Source organism: Sus scrofa, chromosome 10 (genome assembly GCF_000003025.6).
Source record: "Sus scrofa isolate TJ Tabasco breed Duroc chromosome 10, Sscrofa11.1, whole genome shotgun sequence".
Classification (NCBI taxonomy): Eukaryota; Metazoa; Chordata; class Mammalia; order Artiodactyla; family Suidae; genus Sus; species Sus scrofa.
In genome coordinates, this window is record NC_010452.4 from 41802108 (window position 1) to 41817809 (window position 15702).

The window sequence follows — 15702 nt, forward strand, 5'->3', positions numbered from 1 at the left end:
TCAGGCTGTTTTCTTTCTTTCTTTCTTTTTTTTTTTTTCATTTCCCTCTTAGGGCCGCACCTGCAGCATATGGACGTTCCCAGGCTAAAGGTCCAATCGGAGCTGCAGCTGCTGGCCTATGCCACAGCCACTCCGGATCCGAGCCACATTTGTGACCTATGCCACACTGAGCAAGGCCAGGGATCTAACTCACATCCTTGTGGACACTAGGTCAGGTTCTGAACCTACTGAGCCACAACAGGAACTCCTCTTTTTCCTTTTCTGCTGAAAGTTATAATTCTATCTCTGTGATAACACTTGCCCCTTGCCCATGAACCTGAGCAATTTCCGGGTCCTGCTAACCTCATTTCCTGTTGATCAATTGCATGTGAGTTAACTTGCCTTGCAGGTTATCTCATGAGACCAGGGTGGTGTTAAGAAACTGAATACTTTTTCTTTTAGAAAAATTACAAAGCAACTTGCTGAGAAACAGGTTGCTTTGGACTATGGGAAACAGAGCTACTGTTTGAATTAAAGTGGTGGGGATCTTGGAAGGAATGAAGAAATAAGCACAAGAATGAGATCGATGGAGGCAAAAATCATAGTAATCATAGTACTGAGGCCTCCTGCTTAGACAACATCTAACACAGTGGGCTCTCCACATACACAGAATCGACCAACCGCAGATCAAAAATATTCTGAGAAAGGAATTTCTGTGGCTCAGCAGGTTATGGATCCTGTGTTGTCACTGCTGCGGCTCAGGTTCTGTCCTTGACCTGGGAACTTCCATATAACATGGTTGCAGCTTCCCCCAAACTCCCCGCAAAAAAAAAAAAAAAAAAAAAAAAAATCTGAAAAAGAAATTCCAGAACATTCCAAAAAGCAAAACTTCAATTTGTTGTGTCAGTGACTATTAACAGAGTGTTTACATTGTACTAAGTATTAGACGTCATCTAGAGGGGACTGATTTAAAATAAACAAGAAGATATGCCTAAATTACAGGCAAATAGTGTGTCATTTTATATAAGGGGCTTGAGCATCCCTGGAGTTTGGTATCAGTGGAGGGTCCTGAAACCAATCCCCAGAGATGCTGAGGGATGACTAAAGGGATCTTTCTGGGGATCTTTGTGGGTCCTAAAATTAGCATTTTCCCAATTTCCTTCTCTCCTGGGGAGGTCAGGGGTGGAGGGAATACGAAATGAGTAAATAAAATGAAATAGGACAGGCTGTTGAAGAGGATTCAGCCTCAGGATTTGAGCATCGAGGGAGGAGACGCCTCCCCACCCCCCACCCCTCACCCCTTCAGCTCCAGTTACAGGCCTAGGAACCTGAGGAACAAAGAGACTTTGGGCTTAACATCCACGGGTCTCTGTTCACTCTTTTTACCCTCAATCTGTTTCCAGCTGTTTCCAGCTTCAAAAGGATTAACAGATTGAGGTCTACTCCAGGAGCTGGAGAGTAGGAGGGTATTTATGGCTGATCCCAAGGCTTAGCCATGGAAACCTTGACCCCAAGAAACAGGTGGGTGCGGTGCAGAGCAAAGCAGTGGGACAAACCCAAGAATTCTTGGGGAAAGAAGAATTAGTTGACCTCAGACAAAGAAGCAGCCCAGGGGACTGCTGTCTGGAGGCTGAGCCCCTACAGCGACACCCGCCCCCCTTCAGGGGCAGCCCCTTCCCCAGGAATGGCTCACTGTAACCTGGGAGAGGTCCCCGTTTCCATCATCCAAGAAGTGGGGGGCAACTGAGGAGCCCAAGAGTCTGTGCTCTTGGAAAAGAAACTCTGGAACTCCTCATGAAAATGGGCAGGTGTTTTCCAAAGGAAATTTTAGGGTGTATAAAGACAAATCATGTCACAGTAGGAACATGCCAGGTACCACTTTTAGCTCCATATGGTAAATGATGAGGCCACTGGGAAAGAGAAAGAAGGAGGCAACAGGAAAGATTGGAACTCACATTTATCGGATGTGATTCTCAAGCCACCAACGTTGACGTTTGGCCGCGCATCCAGGGTGGGGCTCAGGAAGTTCATGTTCAGTAAGCTGGGCAATGGGAGGCAAGAAGTACCAACCCAGGTCTCAAATGGGAGACTGGCATTCAGGAAATGGGAGCCAGCAGAGGGGTGGGGTTTCACGTAGGTATTTCCCCAGGTGCATCTCCCATCCCAAGCATTGGACTCACCTGGGGTTCTAGTTAACAGGACCAACACCCCAGCTCTTCCCCAGACCTACTAACCCACAACTTCTGGTGGTGAGGCCCAGGATTCTGCATTTTAACAACCACTCCCAAATTTGCCCATCCTTCTACATATTAATATCGGAGAACAAGTGGTTTAGGCTTTGTTATCTGGAAATCTGGGTGCCTGGCTGATAAATGGGAACAATGATCCAATTAGGTCCCAGGACTCTGAAGACTGAACATCCGTGAACAGACCATGCATGGTGTTATAAATGACTAGATCTCATTGACAGTGTCCCTATAACACACTTGCTCGTGTGCCGCCTGGTAACTAGGCATGTCTGTGACTCCGTTTACCCACATGATTGCAGTTTATGTTGTTTTAAAACATTTCAAGCCAGGGAGTTCCCATTGTGGCTCAGAGGGTTAAGACTCTGACATAGGGTCCGTGAGGATGTGTATTCTATCCCTGGCCACTCAGTGGGTTAAAGATCCAGCATTGCCGTGAGCTGTGGTGTAGTTCACAGACTCAACTTGCATTTGGCATTGCTGTGGCTGTGGCTGCAGCTATGGCTGGCAGCTGCAGCTCCAATTCAGCACCTAGCCTGGGAACTTCCATATGTGCAGGTATGGCTATAAAAAGACAAAAAAAAAAAAAAAAAAAAAAAATTCAGGCCAAGATTCCTTTTCTTTCCTTCCTTCCTTTCTTTCCTTCTTTTGCCACATGCAAAAGTTCCCAGGCCAGGGATTGAACCTGCACAACAGCAGTGACCATGCTGGCTCCTTCACCCATTGAGCCACCAGGGAACTCCTCAAGCCGGCGTTTCTGAGTTGGCAGGGGAGAGAGAGAGCCAGGAACCAGGAGGATGCTGTAAGGACCCATCTGGAGAACACCAATGCTTCCTGGCAAAAGATCCAGGTTAGGTGAGCTTGTTTCTGCAGTTGAGATGCCCATGATGAGAGATCCTAGCTCAGCCCTTCCTTTTCTGGATGGAGGGAGGGGGCAGTCACCAGTCTCGGCTTCCCTGTCCTGTATGGGTATTCTCTGAAGCCCTAGCTCCCTGGTCCCTTCCCAGGAGCCCAGAACACTCACCATGGAACTTCCCAAGGCCTGCTACTCCCTTCCCTTGGGCTACCTGGACCGGGAAGGGGAGTGGGGTCAGCCCTCATGAGTGGTACAGCGTAAAGATACACGCAAGAAGATTCACATTCCAGGCCGCTGTCTAGAATAGAACTCTCATTTTGCTGGCGCAAAAGAGGGCTCTGAGAATTAAAAGTACTCGGAGTTCCTGCTGTAGCTTGGTGGATTAAGAACCCGACGTAGTGTCCATGAGGATGCAGGTTCAATCCCTGGCCTCACTCAGTGGGTTTAGGATCCAGCATTTGCCACAGTTGCAGTATAGATAGGTCAGATCTGGTGTTGCTGTGTCTGTCGTGTAGGCCTGCAGCTGCAGCTCCGATTGAGCCCCTAGCCTGGGAACTTCCATATGCCACAGGTACAGCCCTAACAATTTAAAAAAAAAAAAATCTACCTGCTGAGGGCACAGGACTCATTCAGGGCAGCTCCACACCTTGATCTTGGGTTTCCTAACTCCTGACACGAAACTCCTTCTTTTTCTGTCACATGCCTGGGCTGACCTGGCTCTGGCTGGGCAGAAGGCGAGCATTTGACCCAGAAGAACTGTCTGCTTGGCTCAGCTGGGCCTGTGCCAGCTTCCTGTTCTTTTCCACCTCCCCAGTCACCGAACGCCTCCTTGGAGGCATCCCGCCACTTTGTGGGCATGTTCCAATCACAACTGACTTAGAATCAGGGCTGGGGCAGGATCTTAAGCCCTTGTGAAAGCAACATGACTGATTTTTTTTTTTTTCTATGCCCAGGGCATGAGAAAGTTCCTGGGCCAAGGATCGAACCTGCACCATTCAGTGATGATGCCAATTCCTTAACCCACTGAGCCCTCAGGGAACTTGATGACAGTTCATTGCATACCATTTTTCAGACTCCCATTTGTTATTTTCTAGCAGGTGTTCTTACCCAGCATGGATGAGGGGATGAAAACTAAATTCCAGCCTTGCTAGTGGTAACTTTGAGAGGCTGAGGTCATACAGCTTGGAAATAAAGCAAGGACCTGGGGACAGACGTGACTACACTCAGCCCTGTTCCATTTCTTGGTGCTGAGGTAATTGGCAAGGGCTGGGCTTCCTGGGAATTGAGACTTAGGTCCCGCCCAGAAGGGCTGTGTCCCAAGAGAAGTTTATGGGCTGCACGGGACGGTCTTCAAGTCTCTCACTTAACACTTAAGAATGGCCGTGCCCCCAAACAGTCTCAAGTTTAAGGGAAAAATAAAGTCCTTGTTACTTTTCCATCCAGTTACCAAGGAGCACTGGGAACCAGAGGAGGGCTTGTGTTTTAAAAAGGCACATCTGTTCTTCTCCATACATGACCTTGGTTTCAGCCTGGCTAAGTGGATGTGAAGAGGTCTAGCTGTCAGGTGAAACAGGTCCTTGACGGGAGTTTATCCTCAGCCTGAAAAATCGCCAAAAGACATCACATGAGCGTGCTAAGCCTCCATCAAGTGATGGTCTGTTGCTCTTCGGGTGGGGGAGGGAAGGTCTTTTGAGTGCCTGTGGTTTCTAGCCAAGGGCGAGCAATTTGACCAGTTTAACCAGAGCAGGCTGCTAGAGAATTCTTCTGCAAGCTGTCCTGGGATGGTGAAAGCTTTGACTCTGAAGGTCTTGTCCAAGAAATCCCCAAAGGTTCCACATCACCGTGAGTTCTACATTTTTCTTTTTGGAGCACATAAATGATTTTGTCTAGAAGAGGCCCCAGAGTTGCAAGGAGGAAGGAGAGAATGAAATTTTTCTAGTCGAAATTCAGTCATCACTTCACGGCTCTGCAAGAATGAGGTGGGGGGGGAAGGTGTTAGTGGCATAGAACCAACTATAATAGCTTCGGCTCTGTGAACCTCTTTATACATCTTGGAATTTTTGAGGCTGAGCTTGTCTGTGCCAAGACACACTTGGGCAATACAACCTGAGAAAACAAAGTTTTAAATAAAGCACCCTGACATCCTTTTCTGATGACACATGCCATTCGGTAATAGACCCGGCTTACGTCTTTCCTCCCGGATCAGGAGGATGCACCATCGTCTGTATCTGGTCCCAAATCAGGAAGAATGTTGGGCTTGGCTTTTCCCCTTATATTCTCTGCAGCAATGGATCCAAGAGGCAAGGTGGAAAATTCATACATCACCCCCTTGGGTTGAGAGTTCGGGGGGAGTCTGTTCCTGTTCCCTTGGTTTCTAAACATAAATATGGGTGAAGACTTGGGGCTGAGAATGGGCAATGTGGTGAAGTCCTTCTGGACCCCAAGAAAGGTGGAGTGATCCCTCCTTCATCCGGAGAAGTGACCCAGGAAACTCAAAGTCATCTTTTTGGAGGCCGAGCACAGGCAGAGTTCCATGTTAGCTATGAGGGCCAAAACTCAGAGTTAATATGATTTTCTACCAGTTTAAACATTCTAATTAAATACCTGGATTTATTTTTTTTTTAGAAGAATGCAAATGGAACATTTATTTCAGCCCTAGAAATAACTGTATCTTTGGCTTGTATTAGAGGCTGTTGGTCTCCCTAGCTCTGCTTGAAATTCACAACATGGGAATTTGCAGCATTTTCATAAAAGCAATTGAAATTATGGCACCTCCATGAACTCCCAGGGTGAATTTCTATTAACAAAAGATGTTTTGCTTTACTCACACCTGCTCGGTTCTCCGTGGGGGCTCAAGCGATACACATTCCAATGGAGCGGCGTCAATAAAATCAAATAAAAATTAAGTTCCAGGGGATGGAATGGAGATATTCAACATCACCACACAACGTCCACTGGAAAAGGAGCTGAGTTATTGGAACTGGCTTTTTAAGCAGAAAAATGGTTACAGAAAAATAGATTTTTCAACACTAAGTCATGCAAGTTTGACTTGGTAGAATTCTCTATCTGCCAACTTAAACACATCTTCCCAGGGTCTCTCTCTCTTTGTGTATGTGTGTATGTGTATGTGAGGGAAGGGAAGGCAATAGGGATGGGAAACATTTGGAAGAGGTAGGAGAAAAGGAGAAAAGGACTAGCAAGATAGGAATTTCTTTTTCCACTTTACATGTTACTGGAAAGAATTAGCTTTCCTGAAGTCTGAGTCTGTTCATGTGTTTATATTCATTAGATTTATGGTCTTAAGGAGTTCCTGTCATGGCATAGTGGAAACGAAACCGACTAGGAACCAGGAAGTTGAGAGTTTGATCCCTGGCCTCACTCAGTGGGTTAAGGATCCGGCATTGCTGTGAGCTGTGGTGTAGGTCGCAGATGAGGGTTGGATCCTGCACTGCTGTGGCTATTGTGTAGGCTGGCAGCTGTAGCTCAGATTTGATCCCTAGCCTGGGAACCTCCATATGCCGCAGGTACAGCCCTAAAAAGCAAAAAGAAAAAAAAATTATGGTCTTAAGAAAACGTATGTTTCTTCACTCAAAGTGCATGAAATCCCACTTCTCTTAAGAGGCCCTCTCTCTATCGGAAAACAAGGGAAGAACTCAATTCCCCTAGGGGCCAATACATTCGTTTTTAGACACAATATTAATATATCTAAGGTTTGACTATTGTTCTGAGAGTCATGAAACATCTGAAGAGTATGGCATTAATAGTCTTTCCCCCCAACACAAACTCACATGGAACATACAGAATTACAAGCGAAAGGCAAGGTGGCTCCCCTTCAAAGAGGTGACTCTCTTTGGAGAAGGAATATGGCAAATATGTGAATGATAGGAAAATTTTATTTGTGGGAAATAAAATGTCCTTGTTAATTACAATTTCCTGGTATTTTCAAAGGGAGGGAGATCCTAAGGAAGCAGTTAGGGTGAGGTGATGGGTGTGAGGATGGGGGGCTGGGGAGCCTCTGGAGGGAATGTCCACTGATCTGCACAGGAAGAGGGTGCACTGGAGGATGGTGGGGGGAAGGGGTCTGGGAATCAGGAAAGGCTGGCTCAGAGCTATGAAGGGAAAAGAAGGAGAGCCAGGTGAAGCTGCTGGTGGCTGAAGAGAAGCTCTGGAAGGGGAACAGAGATGCACAGCAGGGAGTTTTATTGACTTCAAAAAAAAACTGAAGTAAGGTTAATTTACAATGTGTTAATTTCGTGTGTACAGCAAAGTGATTCAGTTTTATATATATTTATTTCTCAGTTATATATATATATTTTTTTCAGATTCTTTTTTTCCCTTATAGGTTATTACAAAATATTGAGTATAGTTCCCTATGCTATACAGTAGGTCCTTGTTGTTTCTTTTATATACAGTAGTCTGTATATTTTAAGTTAAAACTCTTAATTTATCTCTCCCCCTTAATTTATCTCTCCCCTTTGGTAACCATACGTCCATGGGCCTATTTCTGTTTTGTAAATAAGTTCATTTGTATCATTTTTTTTAAGATTCCACCATATAAGCAATGTCATGTACTTGTCTTTCTCTTTCTGACTTACACCACTTAGTATGATCATTCCAATGTCCATCCATGTTGCTGCGATGGCATTATTTCATTCTTTTTTATGGCTGAGACACATACAGACTGAAAGTGAGGGGATGGAAAAAGTATTCCATGCAAATGGAAATCAAAAGAAAGCTGAAGTAGCAATGTTTATATCAGACAAAAATAGACTTTAAAATAAAGACTGTTACAACAGACAAAGAAGGATACTACCTAACGATCAAGGGATCAATCCTAGAAGAAGACGTAACAATTGTAAATATATACTCACCCAACACAGGAGCACCACAATATACAAGGCAAATGCTATTCATTTTTTCATTCACTCATTCAAACATATTTCCTAAATACCTGTTGTGGGCTAGGCTCTGTGTTAGGTAGTGGAGACAGGGCAGATTCTGGCCTTTAAGAACTTTCAGTCAAGGATCTCACTGCTCACAGAGGCCTTATTGAGTGCATTTTCTCCCGGGAGGGGAGGGAAGTGCTCTAAGACACTACCAAGGCTAGCATGGGATGAGAGCCTGGGAAGTGCCAGGGAGCAGGGCCTCACCTGCCCTCCTCACATTTCAGTGGGGTGTCTGCAAAGGATAAACCCAATGTGTTGGCCCTTACTTGCCATAACTGACTGGGTGACCAAGAGTTGTAAGCATCTAAGTGTGCACATATGCTCTGAATGTGAGGGAAGGGTAGAACCTGCTTTGGACTGGGTTAGTCACTTCTCAGTGTGTTAAGGCGGATTTACTTCATTAGCTTGTTCTTTCACCTTGGTCTGGAACAGTCTTGGTAGTTTAATCCTCTAGAGCAGGTGTTCTCAACGGAGGTATCCCCAACAAACTGGGTGTTGGAATAAGTGGTGAAGGGCTCAGGAGTGTCTTACTAAAATTACCCAGATGACCAAATTACTAAAATTACCAAAAGTGGGCCAATGAAGCCACCACAAATTTTAAAGTGAATACAGTAAAATCTAAAACTTAAAAACAGCACCTTCCCCAAACAAGTCTCAATCTTCTCCATTGCTGTGACAAGTGACAATTTGTGTTTCCATGCAAAATGGGTGTTGCCAGCTTGGTATCTGTAATTCCGCTCCTTTGTCCCTCTTTCAAGAAGGAAATGCAAGTGAATGAGAAAAAGGTGATGGTAGGCATTATTTTCCTTAAGCCTAATTCTGGACTCGGTGGGGTGGAAAGAGTACTGTGATTGGTTGATAATGGCTGCCTTGGATACAAGAAAGGATTGTGGCAGTGCATTGCCAGGTATTTGCCATTTTGAGTTAGATCTTGTCTATGCGTTCCACAGTGTTGCATCACTTTAGTTTCATTTAGGGTGTGGTCACCTATGTTGTAGTCATCTGTAAGACTATATCTTACACAGTTTTGATTCATTCATCTCACCTAGCCCAGCCAGGTCTTAATGCCAAAGGGGCTCAGTAGATATTGTTAGAATTCAGTTGACTTTACTCCAAATAACAAATCTTGGAGACAGTGTGGAGAAAAGGAAACCCTCCTACACTGCTGGTGGGAATGTAAATTGGTACACTCACTATAGAAAAACAGCATGGAGGTTTCTCAAAACACCAAAATTAGAGTTGCCATATGATCCAGCATTTCTACTCCTGGGCATATGTCTAGAGAAAACTTTAATTCAAAAAGATACATGTACCCCAATGTTCACAGCAGCACTACTCACAATAACCAAGACATGGAAACAAACCTAAACATCCATCAATAGATGAAGGAATAAAGAAGATGCGGTGCATATATACAATGGAACACTACTCAGCCAAAAAAGAATGAAATAATGCCATTTTCAGCAACATGGATGGACTTAGAGATTATCATACTAAGTGAAGTAAGTCAGAAAGAGAAAGACAAATATATCATATTCCCTCCGTGTGGAATCTAAAATATGATACAAATGAACTTGTTTACAAAACAGAAACAGACTCACAGACATAGTAAATAAACTAATGGTTACCAAAGGGGAAAGGTGGTGGGGATGGATAAAGTAGGAATTTGGGGATGGATAAAGTATATACAAACTACTATATATAAAACACATTAACAAGGGCCTAGTGTACAGCACAAGGAACTATGCTGAATATCCTGTAAGAAACCATAATGGAAAAGAACAAGAAAAAATACATATGACTGAGTCACTTTGCTGGACGATAGAAACAGACACAACATTGTAAATAAACTATACTTCAATAAAAATAATAAATAATAAAAATAAAAAAGAACTCAATTCACTTTATACACCATTTAGCTGAGTGCTTCTAACCTGGATTATGGAACCTTAATTAACCTTAATTATGGAACAATTTCAGAAAGGTGACACCCATGGCAACCCATGTCCATGTAATACTCAATATGGCGGAGGTACACAAAATATATATCTCATAGAAGATAATACATTTTGACCAAGGGTAAAGCTGTACTCAACCAGAAATTCAGGAGAATAAAAGATTATTGATTTTTTTTTTCAGAGCCACTGCTTTTAGGAACCCATTAAGCAAAAGTAGCCACTTTTCTGACGTGGAAAATATGGTCCAAAGAGCAAAATGGAAGCTAGGCAAGCATTTTAGGGTCTCACTCTAAAAACCATTTGGATGGAAGAGACTGGGTCAAAAGTGTATGAACTCAAGGCGGCCACCAAAATTTGCTCTAAAACAAACAAACAAATAACAAACCACCCAACCTAGGTTCTTAGAGAATTTTGATGGTAGTGAATGTTTTGTGAAAAGACCAGGTAAAGTGGAAAAGGTTCATAATCGAGCATTCTAATAAGCTAGGTTTTTCTCTCTCCAGTTTCCCAAACATGGATAGGAAGTTAGAACCCTGAACATTTGAACATTTGATATAACATCCATTGTTTCTTGGCGTCCAGGTCCTAAGCTTGGCCTAACTGATTTAAAAAGTTTATTTCCTTTTTTTAGGGTTCCTTAAATCATCATTCTCTTAACTTTGGAAACAGTCAGTTACCACCCTGAATATAGGAATACCACCTGTTCTATAAACTTAACTCCAGCTTGGAGAATCATATAAAGCAAGCAAATAAATGAAAATAATTACTACTACAAGATGTTTGAAGGATTCTTCTGTTGAGAGGTTCCATAATGTGGGAGTTGAGAGCATGGAATTTGAAGCCCAATTACCTAGGTTCAAATTTAGCTCCAGTGGAGTTCCCATCATGGCTCAGTGGAAATGAATCTGACTAGCATCCAAGAGGATGCAGGTTCAATCCCTGGTCTTGCTCAGTGGGTTAAGGATTCGGTGTTGCCATGAGCTGTGGTATAGGTCGCAGATGCAGCTTGGATCTCGAATTGCCATGGCTGTGGTATAGGCCAGCAGCTGTAGCTCTGGTTGGTCCCCTAGCCTGGGAACCTCCATATGCTGCAGGTATGGCCCTAAAAAAAAAAAAAAAAAAAAAAAATAGCTCCAACATTTACAACCCATGACCTTGGGCAATTCTTGAGCCTCTGCACTTCTCTTTCCTTACCTGTAAAAGAGGACAATTGGGGGAAATATTGTGTATTCTGGTGTGTGGACAAGATTCCTGAAAGTCATTATGAGGCATGGCTGGGACACTGTGTCACCTGATGTGAAGTCATTAAAATCATCTTTACGTTGCCCTTTCCTCATCAATCAGTTAAAGCTCTCTCTGAATATTGGATTGACTACCATAGAGGCAAAGCTCTACCATGTATTACTGTTCTTTAGTTACACATGAGTGAGGTCTGGTTCTCGCCATGTGTGCACCTAGAAGTCAATTCTCAGAGTTCCTGCTGTGGCTCAATGGAACAGGCTGTGTCTCTATAGCACCAGGATGCAGGTTTGATCCCTGGACCAGTACAGGTACAGTGGGTAAAAGGATCCCACATAGGCTACAACTGTAGCTCAGATCTGATCCCTGGCCCAGGAACTCCATATGTCACAGGGGTGGCCAAAACAAAAGGAAAGTCATTTCTCACTTAGACATGGACTTTCCAGCTACATGATCTGTATTTATGGTCTCAATGATGACCAAACTTTAAAGTCTGAATGTCACCTGATTCTTTAAAGTGACTCCAAACTGTACAAAGGTCATGTGGGTCGGGGGTCCATTCTTGGAAGCAGAGTGCACTGGGGGACAGACACTCTGGCCTGAGAAGTGGGACTGGGGAGAGGCTAGACCCCTGGTCAGAGCAGCCAGGAGGCACTGTGATAAGGGGGACAAGTGAAAAGTGGAGCTAAGGAAGGAAGCTGGAGGTCAGCAGCAGTATTGGGCCACAGGTCAGAGGGGCAGGAAACAGGTCTCAGGCCATGACCTGGGACAATCAGGACCAGGTGGCGAAGGGAAGTGGCTGGCAAGTGGGAATGAGGCAAATACTTGAAGATGCAGCCTGGGAGCACAGGGAGGATGCTGGGTGCCTTTTGGAGTGGAGCCAACAGTGTGAGGTGGGAATGGGCCTTGAAGCTCAAAGGCCCATTTTTGCTGACTTTGCTGAAGGCCTTCTGAGGGACTGACTGTCTTTACATCATTTACCAACCTGAGTTGGGAGGGAATGGCCATGTCTTCAGAAACTTCACACAGGCCTTTTGAAGTGTGATGTGAGCAGGCCCTCAGCTTAATCTCCTACACCTGCCCTTCTCCAGGCCTCCATCCCTTGACTGGGGACACCTTTGGGGACAAAACTCCTTTAAAAGAAGTTACCCCCATAAGTTACATGAGCAACAGTGGTGGACATCACATAGCCGAGTGACCAAGTTCACTGTGAGTCACAGGGTGCCATTGTATGAGGCTGAAGTTGCCTAGGCCAACCTCATGCCTGTCCCGGATCTTTTTTTCTGTCCTCGCCCTTTGCCCCACTTGGTGATCAGCTGCACCCTGCTTTCTCAACCACTCACCTTATATTGTGGTGGCAGTAGCTGGGCCCATGCATTGAGTCCTAGCAAGTGCTCACTCCTTTATCTACGATGGATGATATAATCATGGCAACAATCCCAAGGGTAAATGGCATCATTATCCCCATTTTATGGAAACTGAGGAAACTGAGGCTCCTAAGGGTTAAGCAACTTGCACAGGGTCACTTAACTGGCAGATCTGGCAATTAAATACAAGTCTGTTAGACACAAAAGCCCAGGCTTTTGACCACTCTGCTGAGATTCTCATGAGGATGGATTACAGCTGCTGATGGGTTAATTATACCAAGTGACTATAAGTTTCAGGCTTGGTCTCTCAAGATTTATAATTCAATGCAAATTTACTTTGTCTTTTATTTATAAAACATATAATGTAAAATCTCTCTATGTCATGTATTTTTTTATTAAAAAATTTTTTTCTGGCCATGCTCATGGCATGTGGAAGTTCCTGGGCCAGGGATCAGACCTGAGCCACAGCAGTGGCAATGCTGGATCCTTAACCCACTGAGCCACTAGGGAACTCCTAATGTATTTTATAGTTTATAGGTTTTATCTTCAATTGTGGAATGAAAGTTTGGGTGCCAAATTAAAAGGACAGGAGGCAGCAGGAGGGAGAGGGCTGGGTGAGAGTGGGTGGGGCTGGGTAAGGCCAGGTATGATGTAGCTGGACAGGTTATCCTTCTAGGATGCGGGGGGTGAAGGGTCCGAAAAGGTCAGTAGGCTCTAACCCACTTCTTCCAGAGATCCGGGGAGAGAACCATTCTGCTGACCTTCTTATCAGCTTGCCCTGGGGCCTGGACCACCCTCCCACCTGCCCCAGACCTTAGACAGACGTGTGCTCGTGTGCTCAGCATTTCTTCCCGCTCTCCATCGTCTGCCCTCCCTCTGAACCTCCCCCCTTCCTCCACCTCTTCCTCACTGGCCCATGTGACAGGGCTGATAACAATGGCAAACACTTTCTATTCACTACCCAGCACTCTACAGAGCTTGACTCCTTCGGCTCTACTTCCTGAGCATTCTTGATTTTTTTTCTAAAAAATCCTCTTTGCTCTCACCCCCAAAGACATCCTTAACTTCCTCCTAGCTTTTCTTACTTCCCGTGACGATGTTTTTGAACAACTCAGCACATCCCTCGGTGGTGTCCTTTTTGTCAACAGAGGTGCAGTGCTGGGCTCCCTCCTAAATTCTCAGTCACCCCCTGCTCTGCCCCTCCGCCCTCACACTCACCTCCAAGAGCGCCTCTCTGGAGCATTTGTCGCTCTTTCCAGGGCTTTCCAGGTGCTTGCCTGTGAATTTACTTCTCTTTTTCCCGCTCTCCTTCCTTCCTCTCAGCCACCTACTTACACAATTGTGACCATCCAGAATTAGCTCTAAATGGTGCTTCTCCTATTTATTTATCTTTATGACTTAAGGTCATCAGCACTGAAACCCGATGCCGGCCACAAAGGGCCTTCCCTCCCTTCTCCCTGGCTCTGCTGTTGACTAACATGTAAATTGGGAATGACCATAAAATGGTGACAGCCGCACCCCACACGCTGTCACTCCCTTCCCACTGAGGAGGGTCTGTGGGCCTCATTGAGCCTGGTCTTCTCTGTTTCCTTTCATCCCCTTCGAGAAACAAAAGAAAAGCACTCAGCTTACTGCCATTTACCTTGCAGGGCCAGAGGAGAGAACAAAGAAAATATTTTTGCAACACACCATAAGTTACCGTGAAACCCATGCCATCATTCTCCTGGTTTTGATAAATACGAGGCACGCTGAAATTAGACGTCATAAATTTGGGAACCGAGAGGAGACGGCTTGGATTTAATAGAACAAACTGCTACATGAAATCTGTCTCCTTAAAGTTAATTAGAGGAAGTGGAAACGGTCATCTGTCAGCAGAGTCCAGCCCCCCAAGGAACCATTGGAGAATATAAATGTAGAAATGGATGTACAAATTTGAACACACATGAAGGTATTATGTGCATGGATATATAGTGTGTCTGCACTTACATAAAATATCTTCTGTCCAGAAGACCTAAATAGAGATTTCTCCAAAGACATACAGATGGCCAACAGGCATGTGAAAAGATGCTCAACATCACTAATTATTAGAAAAAGGCAAGTCAAAACTCAATGGGGTACCACCTCACCCTGGTCAGAATGGTCATCCTTAAAAAGTCTACAAATGGAGTTCCCTGGTGGCTCAGTGGGTTAAGGATCCAGGTTTGTCACCACTGTGGCTCTAGTTATGGGAATTTTGACATTCTGGGGGCTCAGAAAAAAAAAGTCTATAAATGTTGGAGAGGGCATGGAGAAAAGGGAACCCTCCTGCACTGTTGCTGAGAATGTAAATTGGTACAGCCACTATGGAGAATAGGAAGGAGGTTCCTCAGAAAAACTAAATAGAGCATCTGATCCAGCAATTCCTCTCCTGGGCATACATCTGGACAAAACGTTCATTCGAAAAGATACATGAACCCCCTATGTTCCTTTCAACACTATTCACAACAGCCAAGACATGGAGACATGAAATGTCTATTGACAGATGAATGGATAAAGAAGATGTGGTGCATATATACAATGGAATAATACTCAGCCATAAAAAAGAATGAAATAATGCCATTTGCAGCAATTTGGATGGACCTAGAGATTATCATACTAAGTGAAGTGAGTTAGAAAGAGAAAGACAAATACCATATGATACCTCTTATATGTGTAGTCTAAAATATGACACAAATGAACTCATCTATGAAACAGATTCATGGACATAAAAAAACAGACTTGCGGTTGTCTAGGTGGGTAGGGGAGGGATGGATTGGGAGTTTGGGATTAGCAGATGCAAACTATTATATACAGGATGGATAAATAATAAGGTCCTACTATAGAGCACAGGGAACTCTATTCAATATCCTGTGATAAACCATAATGGAAAAGTATATTTATATAAATCAGAATCACTTTGCTATAGAGCAGAAATTAATGCAACACTGTAAAGCAGCTATACTTTAATTAAAAAAAAAAAGGAAAAATGTAGGCCCTGTAGTCATACCCCAAACACAGCTAAGGGATGGCTTGGTTGGTAAGCTCTCCCTCGGCCCTGCCTTGGAAGCCACATTACCCTACAGTGCTGGCGCT

At 44.3% G+C, this 15702-nt stretch overlaps 1 protein-coding gene across 1 annotated transcript in view; it reads right to left on the reverse strand.

Moving 5' to 3' along the window:
• Positions 1-15702, reverse strand: part of ZNF438 (zinc finger protein 438) — a 440040-nt gene that overhangs the window by 227756 nt on the left and 196582 nt on the right. The window contains exon 6 of the mRNA XM_021064197.1: positions 3689-5621. The gene's annotated coding sequence lies outside the window, so the exon portion shown is untranslated. The remainder of the gene's footprint in view (positions 1-3688; positions 5622-15702) is intronic.